Here is a 15,027-nt window from a genome sequence, read left to right on the forward strand (position 1 = left end):
AATTAAAAACCTTTTTTTCCACAGAAACTACTAGAGGAAAGATAAACTACAGTATTGATCATTGCTTTTCTTACTAGGATATTGCTCTAAATTCTCCTTGGTGTTCCAGTCTTTGTGATTTCCTATGAAAGAATTCAGATGAGACAGACTGCATGGTATAAAACAGAATTGCTTAAAGAGGAACATTCTCAAGAGGTAGGAACGGATAGTGGCCAAAGGATCACTGTGCTGACCTGTATTTTAGACAAGCTTTATACATTAGTTTTACATTCTCTAGAATAGATAGTTTCCCTTGAAGGGAGTTTTTGTGTTCTGATGACTGACAGGCCCATTTCAACTAACAATACATTTTTCAAGAGGAGTCTCTAGCCCAGGCTTTTTCTTGAACTCTCTATGTAGCTGAGGCTAGCCTTGGGACTTCTGATTCTTCTGCCTCCATCTTATGAATACTGAGATTATATGCATGTATTAGCATTCCCAGTTTATGTGTTGCGAGGTGGTCAAACCCAATTCTTTGTGGATATTTTGCAAACACTTTTCCAACTAAGCATATCCCAAGCCCTTTTGGATGTTATGTTAAAAGATTTATTTATTTTGTTTTATGTGCATGAGTGTTTTACCTGCATATATATCTGTGCACCACATGTATGTTTGGTGCCCACAGATATCAGAAGAAGAAATTGGATGTCCTAAACTGGAATAATGGATGGTTATGGACTGCCACGTAGATGCTGGGAACTGAACACCATTCCTTTGCAGGAACAACAAGCATCACACCCTGGTTCATTTTTTTTTTTTTTTAACTTTTCTGTCACATATTATATCCAGACTGCAGTTTCTCCTCTTTCCCCTCTCTCCAACACCCCCCACACACACACACACACAAAAGTGGTTTTACTCTCCTTCAGATTCACCACCGTTCTCCCCTCAGAGAAGAGCAGGCTTTCCAGGGACAACCACCAAACATAAAATAAAACTGCATAAAAAGCTATGATAAGACCAGGCAAATACTACCACATCAAAGCTGGACAAGGCAACCCAGTAGGAGGAAAAGGGTCCCACAAATAGGCAAAAGTGTCTGAAATACCTCCTGTTTCCACTGTTAGGATTCCCACAAGAACACCAATCTACTCAGTCATAACATATATGCAGAGGACCTAGGTCAGACCTCTACAGGTTCTCTTATCTCTGAGAGTCCCCATGAGCCCCAGACAATTGATTCTGTGGGCCCTATTCTTATGTATCCCTGACCCCTCTGATACCTCCAATTCTTCTTTCCTTCTTCTGCAGGCAGAACTCCACAAACTCCACTTGTTTGTCTGTAGAACTCTGCATCTGCTCTCCTCAGATGGTGATGCTCTACTCTTGCTGGGTGATGGTCTCTCTGGTCTCTTGAATGATTATTTGGCTAAGCTCCAGTCCCAGCATACTCTGTAGGCAGGACAATGTGCAGGTTTAAGGTTTTGTGGCTGGATTGGTATCCTAATCCCTTCACTTGAGGTCTTGTCTGGTTACAGAAGATGACCAGTTCACACACTGTATCTCCCATTACTAGGAGTCTTTGCTAGGTTACTCTCATAGATTCCATGAAGTTTCCCTTGCACCTTGCCCCTGAAATGCACCCCAATTCCAGTTGTTTTTCCAATTATTTTCTCCTGCTATCCACTTGATCCTTCCTGTTCCCAACTCAACCCGCTCCCAGTCCACCTTCAAAATCTATTCCATTTCCCTTTCCCCAGGAGATCCTTTCGTTTCCCTTTAAGCCTTCCTCGTTGCTTAGTCTCTCTGGGTGTGTGGACTATAGCATGATTATCTTTTACTTTACAGCTGTTATATACTTATAAGTGAGTACATACCATGTTTGTATTTCCAGGTCTGGGTTACCTCCCTCGGGATTTTTTTTTCTAGTTCCATGCATTTGTCTGCAACTTTTTCATGATGTCATTGTTTTTAACTGCTGAATAACACTCCATTGTGTAAATGTACCACATTTTCTTTGTATATGTTTCGGCAGAGGAATGCTCATTCCTATTAAGGACATTTGTTCAACTATGTTCATAGAAGCTTTATTCATAATAGCCCTAAACTAGGAACAATCTAGATGTCCCAAAACAAGTACACTTCACAGTCCCTGGATTATTTCTTAAGGAAAGGGATAATGGTAAATATTTGTTCTTTATCAGGAAGCCTCCATCTGATCTATAATAATCTTAGGAGCTTCTGGGCTATTTAGATTGTCATATTTCCATCTAAGGCCAGAGATATGGCTCAGATCCCATTCTTTTGATCAGAAATTGCAGTCCCACAGTTTCAGTTCCTGGTTTTACAAGCTGGTGATTAATTACAAGGGTCCACCCCAAGTGACCTTCAAGCCTGGTAATATCTAATGAGGATCAGAGCACTTTGAGTGTTAATTTATTTTAATGGAGAATGCTGCTTGTAATGACTGATCTTCATTGTCAAGTTGTCATATCCAGGAAGCAAGAACAATTGAAGAATTGCCTCCATCAAATTGACCTGTGGGAATGCCACTGGAGCCTTTTCTTAATTGATACTTGATATAAAGGGGTGTAGCCCACAGTGGGTGATGACATTCCTAGACAGGAGGGCCTGAGATACATAGGAAAGATAGCTGAATGTGAACCTGAGAGCAAGCCAGTAAGCAAATTTTATCTATGGTTCTTGCCTCTGCTTTTATTTGAGTTCCTGCTCTGTCTTTTCTTGATGATGCACTATAACCTATAAGATGAAATCAACCATTTCTTCCCCAAGTCGCTTTTTGTCACGGTGCTTATCATAGCAGCACAATAGCAAACTAGGACATGTATGATGTTAGTATATGAACATGTATGATGTTAGTATATTATATTCAAAATGAGAAAGACTGTAGCAGCTTATCTAGTAACTTATCACTATGCAGTTTGTGACTGAAAAAAAATGGATTTACAGCACTAAGAATAACTGGAAAGTGTTTCAGGCATTTTTTTCTGAATATGAGATAATTATCCTGCCCCTAATTATTCTTATACTAGTGTGTTGTGCTTTCTGGCTTCATGGTTTAATTTAGCTCACAGCAACCCAGATTAGGCTATGCTCTGTTCTAAGGTACTTGATATTGTATAAAACAATGGTTTATGAGGCTGTGCCTTGCTTTGAGAGACTCCATTTTAAGTGCTAACTGAAACATGGGATGACTCAACATCTTGGTGGACACATAAGCAGTACCAGCTGTCTGGTGTTACCCACAAGGCACAGAATAACAATTTATTTCTAAAAATAAAAAAGGTTATCTTTCTGTAAATAGCAAAGCAAATTGCAATCATACCATATGAACACATACGGATATTAAAATTGTATCTAGAAAACTAGGCCTGAGAATTCACCAGTACCTTCACTTGGACTCCGCAGAGAGGAAGACATCTAATGTAACTATCCTGCTAGGAATGGAAAAGATGTAAGAAGACATGTATGGTCCCCTCTTTGTCTATCAGACTATTGAAATGATGGTCCCCAAGGAATTAGATTTTCCAGAGATCTCCCATAGTGAGAGAAGGAAACAGCTGGGGCCCTAGTATTAGCCACAGGGTTTATGTGCCTCCCCAGATGAGATTTTATAGAGTTTTGACAACTTGAAAGACCACACTGCAGGAGAGACTGAGACAGCGATGATTGGACAGCGTGAGGGAGGACCATACTCTGACTAGGTCTACTTAATTGAGCATAAACCTTGCAGATGGACTTGGTAGAGAGTGATCAGTGGGCCTCTTTATTTTTCTCGCCAGTTTTATCACATTGAATAATTACTTGTTGATCATCATCTATTAATTGGTGTATAGAGGATGGGTAGCTGAGCTTATTGTATTAGGGTTTTCAGGGCTCAGGTTCTGATCACAACAACTTTGGTGACACTAACTACAATGGTGATGGCAGCCAATGGCATGTGTTATCTGATTAGAGTTGTGTTCATTAAGAGAAGAGGCAGAGAACTCCAGGGGATTTCTCTTGTCCTTGTTCCCACCAGTGATGCAGCTTTGTTAAATTGTTATCTGTTCATCCATTCATCCCTCTGGACTTAGTATCCATTTGTCAGCCTGCTTATCTATCTTGACTTTGATATACCCTTTCATTGTCTATGGCTTCTACGATATTGCACCTTATTTCTTCATGTTGATTTGACACTGAGACTTAGCTAAAACCTGGCTTGGCCTCACAGCATACATCTTCAGTAAACTCTTACAGGGCTCTTTATCTTATTCTCATAGACTCCTTTTTAACCCTGCCAGTCCCTCATTTCTGTCTTTCTGTTAGGCCTCTGAGAGTCTCTGACCATGGCTTCTTTAGCCCTTTTGATTTTAAATTAGAGAGGGAAAAGGAGAGGTTCAAGAGAGACATGAGGACTAATCATCCTATTTCAGGTAAAAGATACTTACTTAATTAAAAAGATACTGAGCGCTCGCGCGCGTGCGCGCGCGCGCGCGCGCACACACACACACACACACACACACAGCGGATATCTGAGATACAGTCTCAGACTTGCCAGACAAGAAGGTCTCTACCCTTAAATATTTCCAAGGGAAGGGAGAACCCAAAACACAGGAAAGTAGGTTTACTTAATAAAAAAACCTCTACTGTGAGGCATAAGTATATCAGAGAGGAGTCACATATATTGGATGGAGGAGGAGGGTTGACCAATGTAAAATTACAGTCAAGTTGACTCAGCAAGGAACTGGGATGCACTGTCTTTGTGCACCCCACCTTTACCCCATTTACAGTGGCAGGGGAAGGAAGAGGACTTCTCCTTTTTGTGGGAGCAGTAGCTGCCTTTTTTTTTTCTGTCTTCAATAACCCCTAGGAGAAAGAGAAAAACTGCAGGAAGTGTATGGCCTGAACTATGAGACAGACACCAGATCTAACATTTCTGGCCTTTGAATATAGGAAACAGAGAGTATGACTTTACAGAAAAGGGGGTAGGAGAGAGAGAGAGAGAGAGAGAGAGAGAGAGAGAGAGAGAGAGAGAGAGAGAGAGAGAGTTGAAGGATGTTAACCTTGACCTGGCTTCTTGCTGAATTGAAGCATTGTTAGTTACTACTCCCCTATCCTCTAGCTAGCTGATAAGTTGGTTATTGTTGGATTGGAGGTTGATACCTGTATTCCCACTTCAGAAGGATATTGAATCCATATAGTATGTTGGATGGTGGTCTGGATAAATCAGGACAGCAGATGAGAGAAGGGCCTGAGGATATAATAACCAAATGGATTTTAAAAGTGATGGTAAGTATGAGTTAGGAGGTCCAAGATGACTTCTGAAATCATTTGTTCCACCACCCTGGTGCCTGCTTTCTATTGAAGCACACTGACCTACCTAACTATTTTGCTGTGTCTGTAACTGATTTACATAAAACATTAACATTTCTTTTCCAAAACCAAGTAAAGACATATGTTTTCTGCTGTCAGATCTAAGTCTCTCTTATATTTTTCAGTGTGACTGTTGCCAAAGCATCTACTTGATTCTGGATCTGTATCAAGCTTTGTGAAAATTTTTTGAATGGTTTAATATTTTTATTATTTTAAAATTAAAATGTAATTACATCACCCCCTTCCCTTTCCCTTTCCCTTTCCTTTCTATAATCTCTCCCATTTACTCAATCTACCACCCTCCCTTTGTAAATCATGGAAATTATGACTTCTTTGTTTTAAAATTGATATTGTTACATATATATCTCCTGTTCAATTCTATAGTGTTACTATCAAGATGAAACCTAAGCTATATTTTCAGAGATTTTTGATTAGATTTTCTATTAAAAAAAATAACATGGAAATTAGCAAGCAATAAAAAAAATGATAATGGTCACCAAGATTTACGTGTTCCAGGTAAGTCTTATTTCTTTTTCTTCCTTTTATTAAAATAGATTCTTTTCTCATACAATAATCTTGATTATAGTTTCCTCTCCCTCTACTCCTCCACATTTTCCCCACCTTTTTTCCCCTCTGGATCTATTCCTTTTCTGTCTCTCATTAGAAAAGAAGAAGCTTCTATGAGATAACAAATAACCAGGACAAAATAAAACATAATAAGATAGAGAAAAACTCAAAGTTGAACAAGGCAACCCAACAGGAAGAAAAAAGTCACAAAAGCAGGAAAAAGAATCAGAGAGGCTCTTATGGTCCCCCAAAATACTAAGATACTAGCTAGATAACATATGTAAAGGGCCTAGTATAGACCCATGTACCTGTGCTTGCTGCTTCAGTTTGTGCATTTATATGTGCTTTGGTTAGTTGATTCAGAGGGCCTTGTTTTCCTGGTGACTTCCATTCCCTGTGGCTCTCAGTGTTTCCATTTCTTCTTCTGTGGGCTTCCCTGAGCTTGGGGAGTAGGGGAGGAGATTTGATGGAGACCTCAGTTCATTTGTCATTTGTATATATGAGGGTTACTTTGTATATCCAACTATTTTCTGAAAGTGTTTATTAGCTGTAGGGGATTCTTGTTGGAATTTTTGGGGCTAGTTATAGATACCATATCATCTGCAAATAATGATACTTTGACTTCTTCTTTTCCATTTTATATCTCCTTGATCTCCTTTAGTTGTCTTATTGCCATAGCAAAAATTCAACTACTATATTGAGTAGATATTGAGAGAGTGGAGAACCTTGGCTTAATCCTGGCTTTAGTGGAATTGTTTTGAGTTTCTCTCCATTTAAGTTGATACTGGCTATGGGCTTGTAGGAAAATGACTTTATTATGTTGACGGATGTCCCTTGTATTTCCTAATTTCTCTAGAACTTTTATCATGAAGTAGTGTAGATTTTGTCAAAGGTCTTTTTCTGCATCAAGTGAGATGATAATAAATTTTTTCTTTCATTTCATTTGTATGGCAGATTACATTTACTGATTTTCATGTATAGGACCATCTGAATCTCTGAGATGAAGCCTACTTGATCATGAACTTGTTGGTGCATTCTTGGATTTGGTTTGAAAATATTTCATTAAATATTAAGTATTTATTGCATGGAGTTTCATGAGAAAAATTGATCTGTAACTCTCCTTTTTGTTGTTGTTGAGTCTTTATGTGGTTTGGGTATCAGGATACCCGTAGCCTCAAATAAATTAGTCAATATTCTTTCTATTTTGTGGAATAATTTGAGAAGTATTGGCATTAACTCTTCTTTGACAGTTTGGTAGATTTTTGTGTTAAAAATATCTGACTTTGAGGTTCTATTTCACTCGGTCTGTCTAAATTGTTTAACTAATCTTGATGTAACTTTGCTAAGTGGTACTTACTGAAAAAAATTATCAATTTTTTTTACACTTTACAATTTAGTGGAGAGCAGATTTTTAAAGTATGTCCGTATGAATCTCTAGATTTCGTCGGTGTCTGTTGTTATGTTCCCTTTTCCATTTCTGATTTTGATAATTTGGATGTTCTCTCTCTGCTTTTAGTTAGTTTGGATAAGGGTTTGTCTATCTCGTGGATTTCCTCAAAAAAACCAACTCTTTGTTTCATTGATTCATTGTATCGTTCTCTTTGATTCTATTTTATTGTGATTCTATTTTATGTGCAGGACTAGGTGCATCCTCTCCCACTCAGGCCAAACAAGGCAGTCCAATTAGGGGAAGGAGATCCAATGGCAGGGAATAGAATCACAGAGAGCTCCAGCTACAGTTGTTAGGGACCCACATGAATAACAAGCTGTATATCTGCTACAAATGTGTAGGGGTCCTAGGTCCAGCCCCTGCATGCTCTTTGGTTGGTGGTTCAGTCTCTGTGAGACCCAGGTTAGTTGACTCTGTCGGTTTTCTTGTGGTTTCCTTGACCCCTCTGACTCCCTCAATCCTTCCCTCCAATCTTCCACAAGACTCCCTGAACTCCACCTATTGTTTGGCTGTGGGTCGCTGCATCTGTTTTGGTCAGTTGCTGGATGAAGAATTTCAGAGGCCCGTTATACTAGTCTGTCTGCAAGCATGGCAGAGCAGCATTAATAACATTAGGGATTGGCTCTTTCCTATAGGGTGAGTCTCAAGTTGAGCCAGTCATTGGTTGGCCATTCTCAATCTCTGCTCCATCTTTGCCCCTGTGCATCTTGTTTGTAGGACAAATTTTGTGTTGAAGGTTTTGTGTGGGGGTTGGTGTCCCCCTCCTTCCACTGGAAGTCCAACCTGGCTACAGGGGGTGGCCACTTTAGTCTACATATCTCCAGTTGCTAAAAGTCTCAGCAAGGGTCAGCTCCATAGACTCTTGGAGCCTCCCCTGTCCTAGGTCCCAGAGATGTCCCCTTTCCACTTTCCCTTCTCTCTGCTAGCCCTCTGTTGCCCCACTACCTCACTTTTCCCACACCTGTTCTCCATCCCTATTTCTCTCCCCAACCACTCTCCCACCAAGTTCCCTTTCTCCATGCATCTCTGATATTTGTTTCTCCTTTTGAGTGAGATACAAGTATCCCATTTGGAGGACTCTTCTTGTTACTTAGCTTCTTTGGGTCTGTGGATTGTGGCATGGTTATTCTGTACTTTATGGCTAATATCCACTTATAGGTGAATACATACTATGCCTGTCTTTCTGGGTTTGGGTTACCTCACTGACTTAAGGTTTCATTGTTATGAAGAGACAGCATGACATATAACAAGGACACATGCTCCACTATGTTCATAGCAGTCTTACTTATAATAGCCAGAAGCTGAAAACAACCCAGATGTCCCTCAAGAGGGGAATGTCAAGAGGGGAATGCTTACAGAAAATGTGGTACATTTACACAATAGAGTACCACTCAGCTATTAAAAACAACAACTTCATGAAATTTGCAGGCAAATGGATGGATCTAGAAACTATCATCCTGAGTGAGGTAACCCAGTCACAAAAGAACACAAATGGTATGCACTCACTGATAAGTGGATATTAGGCAAAAAGCTTGGAATATCCACGATACAACTCACAGACAATGTGATGCTCAAGAAGAAAGAAGACCAAAATGTGGGTACTTCAGTTTTACTTAGAAGGAGGAACAGAATACTCAATGGAGATAGAGGGTGGGAGGGCCTTTGGAGGAAGAGAGGAGAGGAATGGGGAAAAGGGGGTTGGGATTAGGTATGGGAGGATACTGGAGTCAGGAAATTGAACAGAGGTGTATAGCAATGGAGGATGGGGACCTAAGGGTAGTCACCAGTAAGTCCCAGATGTCAGGAAAGCAAGAGGCTCCCAAGACCCAATGGGGATGACATTAGCTAAAATATCCAACAAATGGGAGGGAGAACCTGTAGAGACCATATCTAGATGTTAGGCACAGCCACCCAGTTGAGGGATGGGGCTACCCATCCTCTCCAAAATTTTAACCCAGAATGGCTCCTGTCTAAAGGAAATACAGGGACAAAGAGTGGAGCAGAGACTGAATGAAGGCCATCCAGAAACTGCCTTACCTAGGGATCCATCCCATATGCAGACACTAAACCCAGACACTATTGCTGACTCCGAGAAATGCTTGCTGACAGGAGCCTGATATAGCTGTCTTCTGAGAGGCTCTGCTAGAGCCTAACCAATACAGATGCAAATGCTTGCTGCCAACCATTGGACTGAGCATGGGGACCCCAATGGAAGAGTTAGGGGAAGAACTGAAGGAACTGAAGGGGTTAACAACTTCATAGGAAGAACAACAGTATCAACCAAACAGACCCTCCAGAGCTTCCAGGGACTAAACCACCAACCAAAGGGTAGACATGGAGGCACCCATTGCTCCAGCTGCATATGTAGCAGAGGAAGGCCTTATCTGGCATCAGTGGGAGGGGAGGCCCTTGTTCCTGTGTAGACTAGATGCCCCAGTGTAGGAGAATGCTAGGGCGGTGAGGTGGGAGTGGGTGGGTGTGTGGGAGAGCACGCTCCTAAAAGCAGGGGGCAGGGGGATGGGATAGATGGTTTGCAGGGGGGGGGGGGCGGGAAAGGGGATAACATTTGAAATGTAAATATATAAAATATCTAATAAAATTACTTTTCATTTGAAGTCTATTTTGTAAGATGTTCAAATGGCTATAACTGCTTGTTACTTAGGTCCATTTGCTTGAAAAATGGTTTTCCAACCCTTTACTCTGAGGTAATGCCTATCTGTAATATTGAGGTGGATTTCCCCCCAGCCCCCAAACCAGAGGGCTGGATCCTGTTTCCACATCTATTCTGTTAGACTGTGTCTTTTTATTATGGAATTGAGTCTATTGATAGTGACAGGTGTGAATGGTCAATAATTGTTAACTCTTGTTTTGTTGTTGTTTTTGATAATGATGATGATGCTGGTGATGCTGGTGATGGTGGTGGTGCTGGTGGTTTGTGTGTTTCCCTTCTTTTGACTTTGTTGGTGTGAGATAATGTATTTCCTCTATTTTAATGGGTATTGTTAACCTCCTTAGGTGGGAATTTTCCTTCTATCACTTGTTTTCTATGTTGTTAATGCTGCAACCCCTTAATACATTTCCTCATGTTTCTGTGATCCTTAGCCATATAATTGTTTTTGTTGCTACTTTATAACTGAAAAATTGAAACTGTCATGAATTGTAATATAATTGTCTATGTCTTCTGATGGCTTTAGGTGTTCCCTGTGGAAGCATGTTTAACCCACAAATGGGTTGCAACTCACGAGTTGATAACCACTGTAATCTAGCACCCTCTGTAGAGCTGGATTTGCAGATAAACATTATTTAAATTTGGCTTTATTATGGAGTATTTTATTTTCACCATATATGGCAATTGAAAGTTTTGCTGAATGCAGTAGTCTGGGCTCACTCATATCTGTGGTCTCTTAAGAGTCTACAGCACATCTGTCCATCTGTCCAGGCCCTTCTGGCTTTTAGAGTCTCCATTAAGAAGTCAGATATAATTCTAATAAGTCTACCTTTATATGTTAGTTAGTATTTTTTCCTTGTAGCTTATAATATTCTTTCTTTTTTCTGTACAATTAATATTTTGAGTATTATATGGCAAGGGGACTTTCTTCTCTCGTCCAAACTATTTGGTGTTCTGTATGCTTCTTGTACCCTTATAGGCATCTCCTTTAGATTAAAACAAAATCTTTCATGATTTTGTTGAAAGTATTTTCTGGGCATTTGAACTGTGGTTCTTCTCCCTCCTCTGCAATTATTATTCTTGGGTTTGGTCTTTTCACAGTGTCCCAGATTTCCTGCACTTTTTGTGTCATGAAAGTTTTAGATTCAGTTTTGACCATTGTATCCATTTTTCTATGGTAGTTTTAATATCTGAGATTCTCTTCTATCTCTTATATTCTAAGGAAACTTGTCTCTGCAATTCCTATTCAAAATTTTAAATCGTTCATTCCAAAATTCCATCAATTTGTGTTTTCTTTATTATTTCTATTTCCATTTCAGGTTGTGAACAGTTTTATTTGTTTCCTTTAACTGCTTGTTTGTGTTTTCTTGGCATCTTTAAGGGATTTATTAATTTTCTCTAATTGTGTTTTTATGAGTTTTTTTTTTTTAGGGATTTATTTATTTCTTCTTTAAGGACCCCTATCATCTTCATGTATTTGGTTTTAAGGTCTTTTTTCTTGTACTTCAGATATGTTGGAATATGCAGGGCCTGCTGTGGTAGGATAGTTGGACTGTAGTAGAGACATATCTCCCAGGCTACTACTGATTTTTTCTTATGCTGATATTCTGATATTTAGGCATCTGACTTTGGGATGATTATAGGTCTAGGTGCTCTACAGGAAAAAATGAAGTCATGATCTTGTGGCAATTCTACCTTGCATACTGTGCTTTAAAAAAAGAAGCATGGCAGATCGTCCCCAGAAGTCAGAACACTGAATTCTGAAGTAGTGTTGGTAGCCAGTAGGTGGCCTGCAGATTAGCCTGCACTGTCCACATCTCCTTTAATGTGCTTCTTTTACATAGAGATCCTGGTGATGGGAGTGCTCATTATCCAGTCTGAGGTAATGTACAAATAAACTGTGCTGCATGGTATATGTTAGCACATTGCCTCATATTGGCCTCCACAATATAAGTAGTTGCTCATATGCAATACGGCAAATAATATTCCCTGAAATCATCTCTGGAATGGTTCATCTCCACACCCTCTACCTACCCACAGGTATTATTGGGCAACACCCCACCTTTGCTAGGTGGGCATTTTGTTCCTTGGTTTCTGTTTCCTCTCTGAATTTTCAGAGAGCATGATGGTTGTGTGTTCCCTGTTTTCCTGGCCTGCTCAGCTGGTGTGTTCACAGGGAGTGACAACTGGCCTTAGAGACTGGGATAATGGGAAGAGCGATGTTACTGATGTGGCTAAATCACCCATTCCTGTCCCCAACACCTGCAATTATCCCTAAATTCACAAAGGAAGAATATAAGGAAGATTCCTTTATTATGTATATAGCCGGGGACCGAGAAACTCCAAATATTGGGGACCACATCTACATTTGTGGCTAAGTGCACTAGAGCAGAAATCTCAGTACAGTGTGGGAAGATAGACAGAAGTTGCCTGAGGTCCCACAGAGGAAAGTGTCCTATTCAAATTGACAGTGAGTTAGAAGGAGAAAAGATGGGACAATTGGTGGTTAATTCTCTCGTGATGGATTTATTTTTCTAGATCAAAAGAGAGCCTGTTCCAATTAAGAGTTGAAGTGTGACAGCATAGTTAGGGTTTGGAGCCTTTTGGAAGAACAGGAAATATTTGAGTATGTCTGGATGATAGGACAAAGAGGTATTAGACAGGGGATGTAATTTTTTTTACAGGCTTGCACTGATTCCCCATTAATTGACAGTCATGGGGAAAGTCAGTACATGAACTTGGGTATCACTGACAGTATGAGAACACAGTGGGATCTTAGATGGTGGATAGAGTACACACACACACACACACACACACACACAGAGGGAGAGAGAGAGAGGCAGAGAGAGACAGAGACAGAGACAGAGATGCACCGAGAAATGAACTGGTAGATAGAACTTACCATTCTGTGGTGTGTAAGATTAAGAAGTTGACCCAAGAAAACAGGTGATCAGAGGCAGGTTTGATAGTGATAGTGACAGTGATAGTGAGACTGCACAGTGAGGGGTTAAGGTGTCCTACTAGGATGCTCCCAATGAAAGGCTGTCTTATAAAGCAGTGAGGCACTTGGGTCCCTAAGGAGGTGTGTGTGGTAAGGGGGTATAATGATGGGGACCCTATAGATACTAATTGGGTGATGTTTAGACATATCTGGATATATGTGTCATAGAATTTGGATACCCTGTTTAGTGGGATAGTATTGTTTGATCCTTATGTTTTTGGTGCAGTGATCCTGTGAGTTGAAACAAGGCAGCAAAGGTATGAACACATCAGTATATGTAGATGAAGAGTGGGAGAAGTATACGATGTTCTTTGGCCAGAGTGTTTGTATTGTTAAGCAAGTAATGGGCAAGGTAAAAATGACTGGAGATAAGAACCATCTTAAAGTGAATAGAAAAAGGAACCAAACAGAGAAAGAAGAGTGTGATAAGTCAGAACAGACTAGAATTAAAAGAGCTAAAGGGAAGAACTCAACTTGGGATGGTGTGAACTCTATGAAGTCCATTGTGGAACATTTAGTTATGAAGTCTAGTAGTTCAAGAATTTCAATATCTGAGATTTTCTTGTAGACACTAATTTGGTCAAATGGCTTTTTATGAGGTCATTCATCTTCTCCACAATACCTTAAGATTAGAATGTATAAAGTGTATGTATTAGACATCCTGCATATCAGATATTATATTCTAATTCATAACAGTAGCAAAATTAAAATTATGAAGTAGCAATAAAATAATTTTATGGTTGGGGGTCACCCCAACATGAGGAATTGTATTAAAGAGTTTTAGCAGTAGGAAGGTTGAGAACAAGTGGTTTAGAGGACTCTGCAAATTTAAGGCATGGGCAAATGTTAGAGTTTGTCTGAGAAGAGAGAAGCTGTCCTCTAATAAAAGCTATTTAGATAGAAAGGCTCATCAGGCTCCCCTGAACAGGTTAGTACGATAATTCTGTGAGAAGACTGAAGCTGGGAATTCCAAAATGAAAAGTTAGATAGGAAGGAAATAAGTTTGGTCTTGGAGAGGAGAGTGGGGAATGTTTCTGTCATTAGCTACCTCAGTTTGAGTGAGACTTCAGTGAGTAGGTATCATGTAAAGCATCAGATACATTGGATTTTAAAAAATTGTTCCCTCAAAAACAAAGCCTATTCTCTGTTGGGGCCAAGAAACTAAGGTAATCATATGGGAATAGATGAGTCAGGGATGGGACACTATTAAGGAGGCCATCCACATGTGGATAAAGAGAGTTCTGGGAGAGAGGGAAAATTGTTAACATTCCTTGAGGTAAATCTTAGCCAATGTTGTGGCCCTTATCTCAGAACACCTCCATCCCATGGAAGGATGGCTCCAGTGAGCTGCTGGGCCATCCTTGTAGAGGGATTTATGAAAAAGAAGGAAAAGATGACTTGTGAGGATGAGTCCAGTGGAGTTATAAAAAATGAATCCTTTAGATAAATAAAGTGGGAAGATAGCATAAGGTTTAGAGCCACAGGTAAAATAGGTAAAATAGGACCCATGACTTCGTTAATAGAGCCGAGGTTTTGAACTAGATGGTGTGCAACTGCACACATTATTCTTCACAGTTAGATTATATTCTTCACAGTTAGAATCAGTATAATGTGGGGGAGTTGGCTGGCTGGAGAAGGCCAGAATTGAAAAGTCAGTTATTGAATAGTATGATGTCCTGTAGTGATCTGACAGAAACTACTGGACCTGTTTGGAGAAAAGTGTTATATCTTTTAAGGTAACTTTAATAGGGGGATGATGTGTCCAGTGTCCTAGCCTATGGATTAACTTGGTCTTTTAAGGTGGCTGAGTGTGAGTGGGATAATGAAGACAACACCAGGATGTGAAGGGAAAGCTCTGTCTGGGTTATGGTAGGTGAAGCGAGACAATGATGTGACACTTAGAGAGAATGTCTCACTTTAGAAGTAGAGCCAGGCAGATAGAGATGACCAAAAAGAGCAAGTGAAGGTTACTGTGCCAATAGAGAA

Source organism: Arvicanthis niloticus, chromosome X, assembly GCF_011762505.2.
Source record: "Arvicanthis niloticus isolate mArvNil1 chromosome X, mArvNil1.pat.X, whole genome shotgun sequence".
Lineage (NCBI taxonomy): Eukaryota > Metazoa > Chordata > Mammalia > Rodentia > Muridae > Arvicanthis > Arvicanthis niloticus.